Source organism: Leuciscus leuciscus (assembly GCF_965113295.1).
Source record: "Leuciscus leuciscus genome assembly, chromosome: 24".
In the NCBI taxonomy this organism is placed as follows: domain Eukaryota; kingdom Metazoa; phylum Chordata; class Actinopteri; order Cypriniformes; family Leuciscidae; genus Leuciscus; species Leuciscus leuciscus.
In genome coordinates this window covers 8,010,254-8,022,925 of record NC_138723.1, presented here as the reverse complement: position 1 = coordinate 8,022,925, position 12,672 = coordinate 8,010,254, and the positions used below count along the sequence as shown (strand labels likewise).

The window sequence follows — 12,672 nt, the reverse complement described above, 5'->3', positions numbered from 1 at the left end:
GGCTACCCTGATTTTGAACAGCCCTTCATCTTACATTGTGATGCATCACAAGATGGACTGGGGGCCATACTATATCAGAGGCAAAAAGGTAAACTGGTGGTCATTGGCTTTGGGTCACGGACTCTAACAGCTCCAGAGAAGAATTACCATCTGCACTCTGGGAAACTGGAATTCTTGGCGATGAAATGGGCCATTTGTGAACGATTCCGTGAATACCTATATCACGCAACCTCCTTTGTGGTCTACACGGACAACAACCCGCTGACGTATGTTCTGTCCACGGCCAAGCTTAATGCCACCACCCACCGATGGATAGCAGAGTTGGCCGACTACAATTTTACCATCAAGTATAGACCAGGCCGCGTACACCGGGATGCTGATGGACTGTCGAGGATGCCTTTGGACATGGAGAGATACATGCAGACCTGTTCGCAGGAGGCCAGTCCAAGAGTCATAGCTGCTGTCACAGATTCACTTCTCCTAAAGCTGGAGGAAGAGGAGCCCTGGATGTGTCCAATCACCTTAGCTACAATTTGCTCTGAGGCAGAGCAGGATCAAGGAGCAACACAAGAGAACAAAGTGACCCCTGAGGAACTAAGAGGAGCCCAAGAAAAAGATACAGTGCTTGGAAAGGTGCGGGAGTACTTGCTGGCAGAACGTTGGCCAAAGTTGGTGGGACGAGACCGTCGTGATGAGTTGACTGTCCTGTATAGGCAGAGAAACAGGTTAGTTGTGGATGAGGAAGGAGTACTGTGTCGACAATCAGCGGGACGCACCCAGACAGTACTGCCCAGAAAATACCGCCAGTTGGTGTTTAAGGAGCTTCATGAGGATATGGGTCACCAGGGAGTTGAGCGCACACTCAGCCTCATCCGGGACAGGTTCTATTGGCCTCACATGCAGGCCGATGTGGAACATTATGTCACCAAGGTGTGTAGCTGTCTGAAACGCAAGCGTCCAAACAAAGTGACAAGAGCACCATTGGTCAATATAGTGACAACGTACCCTTTCGAACTGGTATCAGTCGATTTCCTGCATCTGGAGGGCTGCAAGGGTGGCTACGAATACATCCTGGTGATAATGGACCATTTTACACGCTTCGCCCAAGCGTATGCTTGTAAAAATAAGTCTGCAAAGACAGCAGCAGAAAAGATCTATGGCGACTTTGTTCTCAGATATGGATTCCCTACTAAACTCCACCACGATCAAGGGAGGGAATTTGAAAACAAGTTGTTTGAGCACATGGAGGAAATCTGTGATATCCAACACTCCCGCACGACTCCATACCACCCGGCTGGAAACGGACAGGTGGAAAGATTTAACAGAACGTTGCTGTCAATGCTAAGATCTCTGCCGAGTCAAGCCAAGGCCGATTGGAAGAGCTCTCTAAACAAGGTTGTCCATGCGTATAACTGTACGCGAAGTGAAGTGACAGGTTATGCCCCATACTACCTTCTGTATGGCAGACACCCGAGGCTGCCCATCGATGTAATGTTTGGCCTGAAGCCAAGGGAGAGTGGAGTGTCGCATAGTGATTATGCTGCCAAGTGGAGAAATCGCATGAAAGAGGCATATGAATTGGCATCAAGGACAGTTCAGAAAGAACAGAGGAGAGCAAAACAAGGCTACGACAAGAAGATATATGGAGCAGATCTCCAGCCAGGAAACAGAGTTTTGGTGAGAAATCGGGGAGAAAGAGGTGGTCCGGGGAAACTCCGGTCGTACTGGGAGGATCGAGTGCATGTTGTGACGGAAAGGAAGTATGCAGACGGCCCAGTCTACGTGGTTAAGCCAGAACGTGGCCCAGGGGAAGCGAGGGTCCTACACCGAAACTTTTTGCTGCCTTGCGACTTCCTACCTGTTGACTATGTCCAGCAGAACAGGAATATAACGCAATCAAGGGGGAAAGTGACAGTGGCAAAGGGGAAAAAGGACACACATCACATGGACGCTGAGACGGAAGAGGATTCTGAGGACGAGGATGATTGGAGAGGCTTGACGGCAGTGCCGACAAAACAACATGCAGAGAGGAAACGCCGACCAAGAATTGAGGAGGATGAGTTCCAATTAAGGGCAACAGAAGGAGAAGTGGACCAAGAGCCAGAATGCGAGCATGTACTGCCCATGGAAATGTGTGAGGAAGAGGACAGAAACTCAGAGAAGTCTGCAGATGAATTGGAAGATGAAAATGAGATGGTAGAAGGGCGACAGGAGACATCATCCGATGAGGCAGATGACGTCAGCCCAGCTGCAACTCACCTGCCACAAAGAAAGTATCCTTTCAGACAAATACATCCACCAAAAACACTGACATATGATACATTAGGCACGCCTTCTATTACACACAGAGTAATTTGATTTCATAGTTACTATACAAGTTAGTAAAAACACAGTTCATAAGTTCATAATTAAGAAGAAGTTAATGGGATTATGTTTTAGTTAATACACATAAAGTACCAGTAAACAGACATTGGCACATAGTTTGCTAAAATATGATGATACAGTCAAAATAGCATATGTGGGTCTGTGTATAGAGCATGGAATATGTTAATGGTTGCGACCTTTCAGCACTTGATGCGTGGCCCGTTGTATGACGGAGCAATGTTTCAGATATCATGTGGCCAGTGGTGTCTACGTCAGCAGATGACATGAAATGGGAGATAGATGTCACGCAAAGACAGTTTCAAGACTACTTAGCATCAAGTATAGAGACTGACTCCCTTATGTACTTCTTTGCTCTTGTGTTGAAAACAGAGACTCTGGGAACTATGGAATGCTGAGACAGCATTCATTTTTGGAGGGGAGAGTGTGGGGCTCATAATAACATTCCCTGTAATGCTACTGTTAATGTTTAGAGAGAGAGAGTACCCCCCTATATGTCTTTATTTAATTTTTATTGTTCACTTAGTTCATATGTATTCTAAATTCTTGATGGGGTTAATACTGGAAATATGTTTAAGTCAATGTTTGTGCAGACGCATAATCTCTGCTTGGTTTATATTGAGTGATGCTCAAGCAGGCATGTTATGGCGATCCTACAGGAGAGGGGGCGCCCACGGAAGAGAGGTGCGGGCGTGAACTAGAAACAGAGGAAGAGAGTTTTTAGTAGTGTTGTGAACGCGCGCAGAGTTTCGGTGGACTGTGAATAAATGCTGAGTTAATGTAAGCAGTGAACAAGATTAAACGAACCCATCAAATTATGCACGTCTTGGAATCCATTCATTTCGACATGCAACATTAGTCATTCCCCGAATTGAGTTCCACAGTCCTTGGCTACATAAGCGTCCTTAATATTACCATAACACTTGTCAAGTATAGTATTTTTCCTCGTACCACACTTAAGGATCTCTCCAATCCACACTGGTTAAAGGGAGTACTAATACAATTATGAAACTATGAAATGTTTCTGGTGAGTTTACAATATAATACATTTCTCATTCTGTAAAAATGATTACATTATGAGCTCAAGATTTTATTACGTTTTGAGAAGATTATTACAATATGAACATTTTATTACAATAATAATGTAATACTTCTTACATTATGTGCAGTTATTACATTATGCTTCATACAGTATGTTCTTATACTTTGATAATTGTCTGTAATAATGAAAGTCTAGATTTGTCTTTTATTCTAAAAAACAAAATTATAATAATAATTCTTTACATTTTCTGTGTACTCAAAGCGCTTTACAGAAGGGGGAATCTCCTCAACCACCACCAAGTTGCAGCATCTACCTGTGTGATTACAACATGTTCTTGTTTAAACGTATATTACATAGAAAATCAAAGGAAAAAGTGCAGCCACCTCCAGACCTCAGAGAAGCATTCCCGGTGCAGAGTAAGTACTAGTACTATCTTTCTGTCTATTAGTACTATTAGTTTCATTTGTTTTTGTTGTTCTACAATCTTTGTATAGATCAGTGGATTTCAATTCTGGTCCTCCTGGGGACCCAACGCTCTGTACATGTTGTATGTCACCCTTATTTAACACACCTGATTCAGATCATCATTACAGCTCCATAAACTGCACTGACTGTGTCAGTTATTAGAGACATTAGTGCAGAGCGGTGGGTCCCCAGGTGGACCAGAATTGAAAACCACTGATATAATAAATCTATAATAAATCAGGAAATTAGATGAGATGGTGGTTAGATGGTAAAATAAACCATTCATATGGGCTGACATTCTCTTGATTTTTCTGCTTATAGGTGAAACCATAATAATTCTAATGAAATGTAAAAATAAATTTCTATTCATTATAATTGATTATCATTTTGAACAAAATAATCAGGATTATCAATTTAACCATTATGCCACATGATTAAAATGTGGCTTAGTTTTCATTAACTAAAACTAGACTAAAATGCTCAGACATTTAGTTGACTAAAACTTTACTAAACAAAACTAGGACAAGGTTGACTAAATATGATAATACCTCAAACACAGTCTTGTGGGTCTTGAAGTTAAAGCAGCACTCAGTAGCTTCGGGATTTCTTCGCTGTATTGTCGCTTTTTGCTCGCAGGTTTCTCTCTAGAGCTCCCCCCACAGCTTCGGAATAGATATTTGACAACACTGTTGTAAAAACTCGTTGGTGATTCTCAGACACCAGAGGCTATAGATCAACGACATCAAAGCAGACGGGACGTTCTTTAAAACGTCTTCTTCATTCGGGTTCGAACAGCGTGAGGGAGCGCAATAATGACAGCATTTTAGCAGATTTCTTTTGGCCGTAAAGCAATTGTTTACATCGTGAGACCTGATATCACGCGAGACTTCCTGACGCAGCGGCCGGCGGCCCGCCGGCTCAAAGTTGCAAGTGCGTATTTTCCGCTCACGGACACCAGGGGGGTGCAAAACGACCACCATTCAACCCGAAATAAGCAATATAACCATTCCAATGACTCCGAAGCTGTTCAGTTAAGGTAAAAAAAAGTTACTTAGTTCACCTTTAAGGATATGGCCTCTCTCCGCATGGGTTAGGGTTAGGTTACCACCCAGCCCCCCAGATGCAGCCCTCTTTGTCACGATCACGCTAAAACTGAAGAGAGGCGCAGGATCCAAATGCAGTAAACGGGGTTTTATTATAGGGCAATCCAAAAAGGGTAATCAACAAACAGGCAAGGGTCAAAATCCAGAATATCAGTCCAAAAACATAAAACAACCAACTTGACTGGAGACAGGAAACTCGGGAACAAAACGGTGTGACATCTAACATTGATCCACAAGGAACACAAGACAAACAGGGCTTTAAATACATGAATGACAAGGGGATAACGATAGACAGCTGGTGATTACAAACTACAGACACCTGGGTGTAATTTACAGACAGAATTGTGGGAGATGAAGTTCTTAGTGCAAGACACCGTGGGGGTAAGGAGGACATCTAGTGGAGACCTGGGGAACACAACCAGACACTGTGACACTCTTGGTCTGTCCCTCAGGTATCGCCCTGGCACTCCAGACACGACCTCCCTAGCAATGAATTTAACAATGCTCAGTCTGTAATTTACAAGGTACATCTTTTTATATGTATTTGCGAATAAGATCGGCCCTTCGGGCATATGGGGTCCCTTGGGACTCCCATTTACCTATTCACCCACTGCAAAAGTAATCATTCCTTCTGAGAGATCAGCCTCTTCTGTTTCGGTTATTTATCGGTATCTTCTTGAGCATTCATTCAAACCCTTATCTATTACAACTGTTTGGGCCAAAGATCTTAATGAAGATGTGCATGTTTTATTCATTTACTTATTTATAAGACACCTAACCCCAGCTGCTCCCGATGAGCTGGATGGCGCCTTGCATGGCTGACACCGCCGTCGGTGTATGAATGAGTGAGCGCTTTTGTGGCCATGGATCTGTTGAAAGCGCTATATAAATGCAGTCCATTTATTTTCGGATCAGGTATGGAGGATGTTTAAGCTGTCTTCGAAGAACCCCAATCATCAAATGATACACTGGAAATTACTACAAAGGGTTTGCTTGACTCCTATGAAACGTTTCTATATGAATCTATCCTCCTCTCCCAAGTGTAATCTGTGTTCTCAAGGATCTCTAGGCACGTACTTGCACTTCTTTTGGAAGTGTCCCTCTCTCTCACCTTTTTGGGCCCAGCTCTCACAGGACTTATCATATCTGTTGGACACTGATATTTCTTTGACCCCACACCATTTAAAAAAAAAGATTTTAGGGACCTTAGCTTATCCATTCAACAAAGATATTTACTGTTAGCCGCTCTCACAGCGGCAAAACAATTTTAAGTTAACCGCTGGAATCCTCCTCACACAATGGACAGACGAACATGGACAGTGTCTTTGCTGGACATTATATCGATGGAACTCTCAACTTCTCGTATGCATAGATCCAATGTTAAGACTGTGAATTTATTGCATGCTGCTTTTGATATTGTGTCAACTTTTTTAACATCTATGTAATTTTTATTTTTATTTTTTATTATTATTCTTTTTTTGGGTCTACATTCTATGTTTGTATTTTATTTTTATTTTCTTGAAGTCTACCAGGGGTGGGTTAACCAGTTGTAACAGTGTCTGTCTTAAATAACACTCGGAACTAATACAGAGTGTTTCAGACAGATCAAAATTAGGGCAGAAAATATTGATACTGCTTTATGAGCAAAAACTGTACCTAAACTGTTATCTATTTTGACCATGCTGGCTATCCCATATTCCCATATATCCTGTGTCTATACCTCTTATTATGTGCTGCCTGCTCTCGGTTAGTATTATTTGGTGATTTGTCTGTAGTCCAACTAAGGGCTGAACATTTTGACTCACTGACTCACCCTCAGGTTGTTCAAAACCTGTATGAGTTTCTTTCTTCTGTTGAACACAAAAGAAGATATTTTAAAATGTAACTCATTTTCTTCTAATTTACAGGGAACATCATGAAGAAACTCCTGGAAAATGTGGATTTGGCAGAGTATTATGGCAAGAAACTCACTCTCCACACAGTGCTGCAGATCAACAAGAACAGTGTGACAGATGTGTCTGTCCAGTCCCTTTCAGATCTGCCATGGCTGTTCTTGAAGAGACTGATGTTGCTACAAAGGACAGCGAGGAGTGTTAAGTGTTCCTCTTCAGATGAGGCAGAAGATTCAGAGTGGGATGATGATCAGGATAGTGCTGAATCAGACTGTCCTCAGTCAGTAAACCCTTTAGACGTTTTGACTGCTGTGTTTCTTTGTTCTGACAGTTTTCTTCAGCAGGAAATGATCATGACAATGTCCATGTGTCAGTTTGCGGTTCCTCTGCTGCTTCCAAACAGTGATGACAATCAGATCACGCTTATGCTTTGGGCAATGAGAGATATTGTGAAAAAATACAGACCACACTCCCTGTCAGATCCAAGTGGATTTGTGGAAGAAAGGATTGTTCTCTCAGACCTACCGTTAGTGTCTTTTGTGAGACTTGGCAGGAGCAACATTTCCAAATCAGAAATTCTGAATAAACTGCTCAGCAATTCACAACAATACACTGATACCTTTGTGCACTTCAACATGGGTTGTGGAAACATCAACAAGAAAATATCAAATGGCTTGGTTGAGATGGCCTGGTATCTTCCTTGTGGAAACAAGAACATTGATGTCTTTCCTGAGCCGATAGCGATTGCAAACCTGAGAGGTGACATCCAGGACTCTGAAACACAGTACTCTTTTCTTTGTGAGGCGTCAACTGCTGTGTTTGTGTTCTTTGAATCACAACTTTTAGATACTCAGTTCATTTCAGTCCCCAGTCAGAAACCTACGCCTCGGCTATTTTTTGTGGGGGACTCCAACAACAACAGCATAAAAGCTATAGTCAACAAGCTCAAGCTGAAGAAAAGCAATTTCATCTTTAAAGCCAAGCAGAATGATGCAGACTTTGTTGATAAAATTCAGAGCAAGTTACAAGATGCAATTAATAACAACAATCACAAAACCTCAGTTGTTCGTTTAGCTGAGATTGCACGAAATCTGGGAATCTTTGTAGACGAGGATGGTGAAGAATGTCAGCATGCAAAAAAAAGTGCAGATGAAATCACATCAAAAATAGTGGATATAGTGCAGTTCAAGAAGGATGAGCTGCCCTTGCAAGGAGAGATCTTGATGAAACTGGCCAAGTTAGAGAAGGAGGAATGCCGACTAAAGAAAGTAGGGGATAAGGATATTGGGAAGTACAAAGAGTACCTTAAGATGCAGAAAGATAAACTCAGAGAAGAGCAACGTAGCAAAAACATGTCTGCCACTATGAGCTGCTTCATCAGTGCAATATCAACACCAGAAAGGGCCTACTACTTAAAATGGTTGAGAAACGCTCTAGAGAATCGATCACATGAAGTACTGCCTCAACTCAGAGAACTGTACAAACAGAAATGTCAAGATGTTTGTGGAAACAAGGCAGAAATTGCTGAGCTTGATAAAAAGATTTCAAACAGTTCTTTAGGAGTGGAACACTTCATTCGAGAGATGAGCCAGCTTTACGAGGCTTCAGTCTCGCTTCCAGAAGATGCACTTCACCGAAAACAGCTGGAACACTTACCTAGACTCTGTGCTGAACTCCTATTGGATGGATTTTCACTTGAACTTGTGGATGGAGATTCTTCAAATATCCCTGTGAAATGGCTTTCTAGTGTGTTTTCTGAATTAAACACACTGGTGGAGTCCAAAAACAAGATTATGGTTGTCACAGTTTTGGGGGTCCAAAGTTCAGGAAAGTCAACGCTGTTGAACACCATGTTTGGAGTTCAGTTTGCAGTAAGCAGTGGAAGGTGCACCAGGGGAGCCTTTATGCAGCTTATTAAAGTAGCAGACGATCGCCAAGCAGAACTCAATTGTGATTATATAGTGATAATTGACACTGAAGGACTGAAATCCCCTGAGCTCGCACAACTGGACAACAGCCATGAACATGACAATGAGTTGGCAACTCTTGTTGTTGGACTGAGTGATGTAACAATTGTCAACATTGCCATGGAGAATTCAACAGAGATGAAAGACATTTTACAGATCATTGTTCACGCCTTCCTCAGGATGAAGGAGACGGGAAAGAAACACAAGTGTTTGTTTGTACACCAGAATGTTGCTGATGTCTCGGCTCATGACTCAAACATGAGAGACCGTAAATTTCTGTTGGAACAACTGGATGAAATGACACAAGCTGCAGCCAAAATGGAGAACAAACTGGAATTCAGCAAATTTACAGATGTGATGAACTATGACACTAAGACGGGTGACCACTACATCCCTGGATTGTGGCATGGAAAGCCCCCAATGGCACCAGTGAGTATTGGCTATAGTGAGTCTGTATATGATCTCAAAAAGCATATAATGGAAATCTTCAGAGATTATGAGTCCTACAACATCAATGAATTTCTTAAATGGACCAAAGACTTGTGGACTGCTGTGAAATTTGAGAAATTCATCTTCAGTTTCAGAAACAGCCTGGTGGCTGATGCATACTGTCACAGTGTCTGGTTGTGTTTCCCCGGGTATCCACTAGATGTCCTCCTTTTCCTCACGGTGTCATTCACAGGAACTACATGTCCCACTATCCCTGTCTGCGTGATTACACCCAGGTGTTGGTATTTGTAATCACCCAGCTGTCTCTCGTTGTTCCCTCGTTGTTCTTGTATTTAATGCCCTGTTTGTCTCATGTTCTGTGTGGATCGTTCTGTCACGGATCGCACAAGGAAGAGGGCAAAGCGGATCCAAAGTGCAGTGATGAGTTTATTATATAGGGCAATCCAAAATCATAGTCAAAACAGGCAGGGTTCAAAGTCCAGACAGGCAATACAAAACACTAAACAGGCTACAGGCAAGAAACACAGGAACACAAGCGAGGTGACACAAAACAACGATCCACACAGAACATGAGACAAACAGGGCATTAAATACAAGAACAACGAGGGAACAACGAGAGACAGCTGGGTGATTACAAATACCAACACCTGGGTGTAATCACGCAGACAGGGATAGTGGGACATGTAGTTCCTGTGAATGACACCGTGGGGAAAAGGAGGACATCTAGTGGATACCCGGGGAAACACAACCAGACACTGTGACACATACATGAAACTGTGCACAGAGTACAACAGATGGGACTGGACACTGAGAAAGCAAATGCACACATGGGCATTAGAAGCTGAAACCAAGATCTTAAACCATGGAAAATTTGAAAACTCTGAGAAGTTCACCGTTGAAGATGTTCGTTGTCATTTACTGCGAGAGGCAGAAGATAAGCTTTCAAAAGGACAAGATGAAATTAATGACAAGATCGAATCATACTATGAACAAGGAGAAGGTCATGTTGAACTAGTGGAAAATTATCGACAAGACTTTATAAACTCTGCCACGTCTTTGAAGAAGGAACTTTCAAATTCTGTCACAATCAAACTGGATGCAGCTGTTTCACGTCGAAGTGGAATGATCAAAGTGGAAGGAATCCAAAAGACATACATGGACAAAATGGAGGGAAAAGTGCTGAACTTGCTGAGAGACTGTCGTGAGAACAAGTCAGACATGTCAGACTCCATGCTGGATGAAGCATTTGAAAAAATGTGGCAGGAGACTGTCAGGACACTGGGATGCACAAGGCTCAAACCACAAGATATCGGGACAAGAGTTTTTCATCGTTTGAGGGTAAATCTTCAATCTAGAGGAAGTTCAATGGCTCAACGCCTAGATGAAGTTAAAGATTTAAACAGTCATGGCCATGGAAAGTTTATTGCCTACAAAGGTAATTTATTTAGCAGGAAGTGGCACGCTCAATGGATCAATACAGTTCAAGAGATGTCAGACAACCTTATCAGGGATTGTCAGGAATTTGTGAAAGCAAAGGGGGAATGTAATGATGATTATGATGACACATACATCGGGGAAATTCTTAACATGATTGATGAGAAACTTAAGGCTCATGAAGATCTTAAGCTAAATGAAGATTTTGAGCTGTCCCTTAAACTGCACATATGTGGCTTTGCAAGCAGAGAATTTCAAGAGATTCACAATCAATTCATCAAGGAAAACAACCCACGAACAGCCTTGGAGAACTTCAAACAAACATACCGCTCTGACTTCATTGACCTTTACCGTGAAAGAGACCGCAGTGTCAGAGGAAAGCTGATGAATTCATGAGAAACTGCCTAAAACCTGCTTTAGAAAGATATATTTCAGAGAACTTGGGCATGAAAATGGCAGACAAGATGGTGACTGGTGAAAACTCAGCAATTTTTGGATCAAGGACAACATTTCAGATTTCAGTCTTGAAAAATCTTCTCGATGAATCTAAATTTAAAACATATTTGCATTTCATCTCGTCATATGAAACGTTTGTTAAAGCCTTTATTGTGGACAAAATCAAAGAGCACTTTTCAGCAGAGAACAGAATGTTCACATTGGAGGAGAAACTCGTCAATGAAGTCATCAGTGAAATTAAACAGGCCATTGAAGAGGCAGAGCGAGACCCAGAGATAAATGACATCAAGGGATTTATTGAGAACATTTGTAATAAACTTGTAAATAGGCTTGTTTTTCCCAAGGACGCAGTGGACAAAATCAGTTCACTGAATAACGCAAATCCCAAAAAATTTGCTGAATGCCTTCAATGTTCTGTAATGGACATGGATAAATCACTGAAAGCAAGTTTCCAAGAAAGAGATTTTCAAAGGAAAATAGATCATCTTCAAACCAAACCCCAGGACGTGCTGTTCAAACGAGTGCAAGGCTGTGGGAAACAATGTCCATTCTGTCAGGCACCATGTGAGGCTGGAGGAGACGCTCACACTGAACACTTTGTCTCAATCCACAGACCACAAGGTCTCGGCCGCTACAGATCTAATGATTCTGAAAAACTAGTGACCGACATCTGCTCATCACTAGTGCACAGCAACACAACCTTTGAGTGCGAAGACACAAACGATCAGTCGCATCCATATAAAGAATACAGCAAAATCTATCCAGACTGGCGAATCGATCCAGACCCCAGTATAGAGGCCTCAGCATACTGGAAATACGTGATGGCAGAATTCAATGAGCAGTTTGCAGAGGAGTACGATGCAGAGCCTGCAGAAATACCCTGGGGGGAAATCACAAAAGAAGATGCAGAGAAAAGCCTAAACCTCAATTAACTACCTCTCTGACCTCTGTTTAAATTAGTTTGTTATGATGGTAAGAAAACTTAAAACTCACACCTTAAAATCCAAGTATCCATGAATATTAACTATGACAACAAATTTTTTAAAAATTAAAAACTGCTGGTTTCAATATTAATCATTGCATATCCTGACTAATGCATGAGTGTCATTATACAAAAAGTTGCTTGCACTTGCTCTTGCCTTGTAATAAGAAAACATAAAAAATAATTAAACTAAGCTAAGTGTTTTATTCCAATAAAATAAAGATGTGTTTTATGTAAACATGTAGTACTAATTCGATTGTTGTGGTATACTCTTAGTGACAAATAATTATTTCACCTATACATGCATGAATTATTTTGTTTTGTTGACATTCATGACATCTTATTTTAGAACAGATTTTCTTTCAAATGTTCGAGCTTCAAATCTTAGTCTTTGATTTTTAATCATGTACTGTAACTGTGAGGTGTTTTTCTGAGCTATTTTTGTGATTGTGAATTTGATTTTGATTTGTGTTGTGAATGTATCTCTGTTAAGAGTGTT

General features: G+C 41.6%; 1 pseudogene across 1 annotated transcript; it reads left to right on the top strand.

The window, feature by feature from the left end:
- Positions 1–3,737: 3,737 nt before the first annotated feature.
- LOC309489898 (up-regulator of cell proliferation-like) lies at positions 3,738–12,229 on the top strand (annotated as a pseudogene). The gene is made up of 3 exons (XR_014211727.1): positions 3,738–3,840; positions 6,900–9,445; positions 10,054–12,229. The product of XR_014211727.1 is annotated as an up-regulator of cell proliferation-like (transcript).
- Positions 12,230–12,672: the final 443 nt, after the last annotated feature.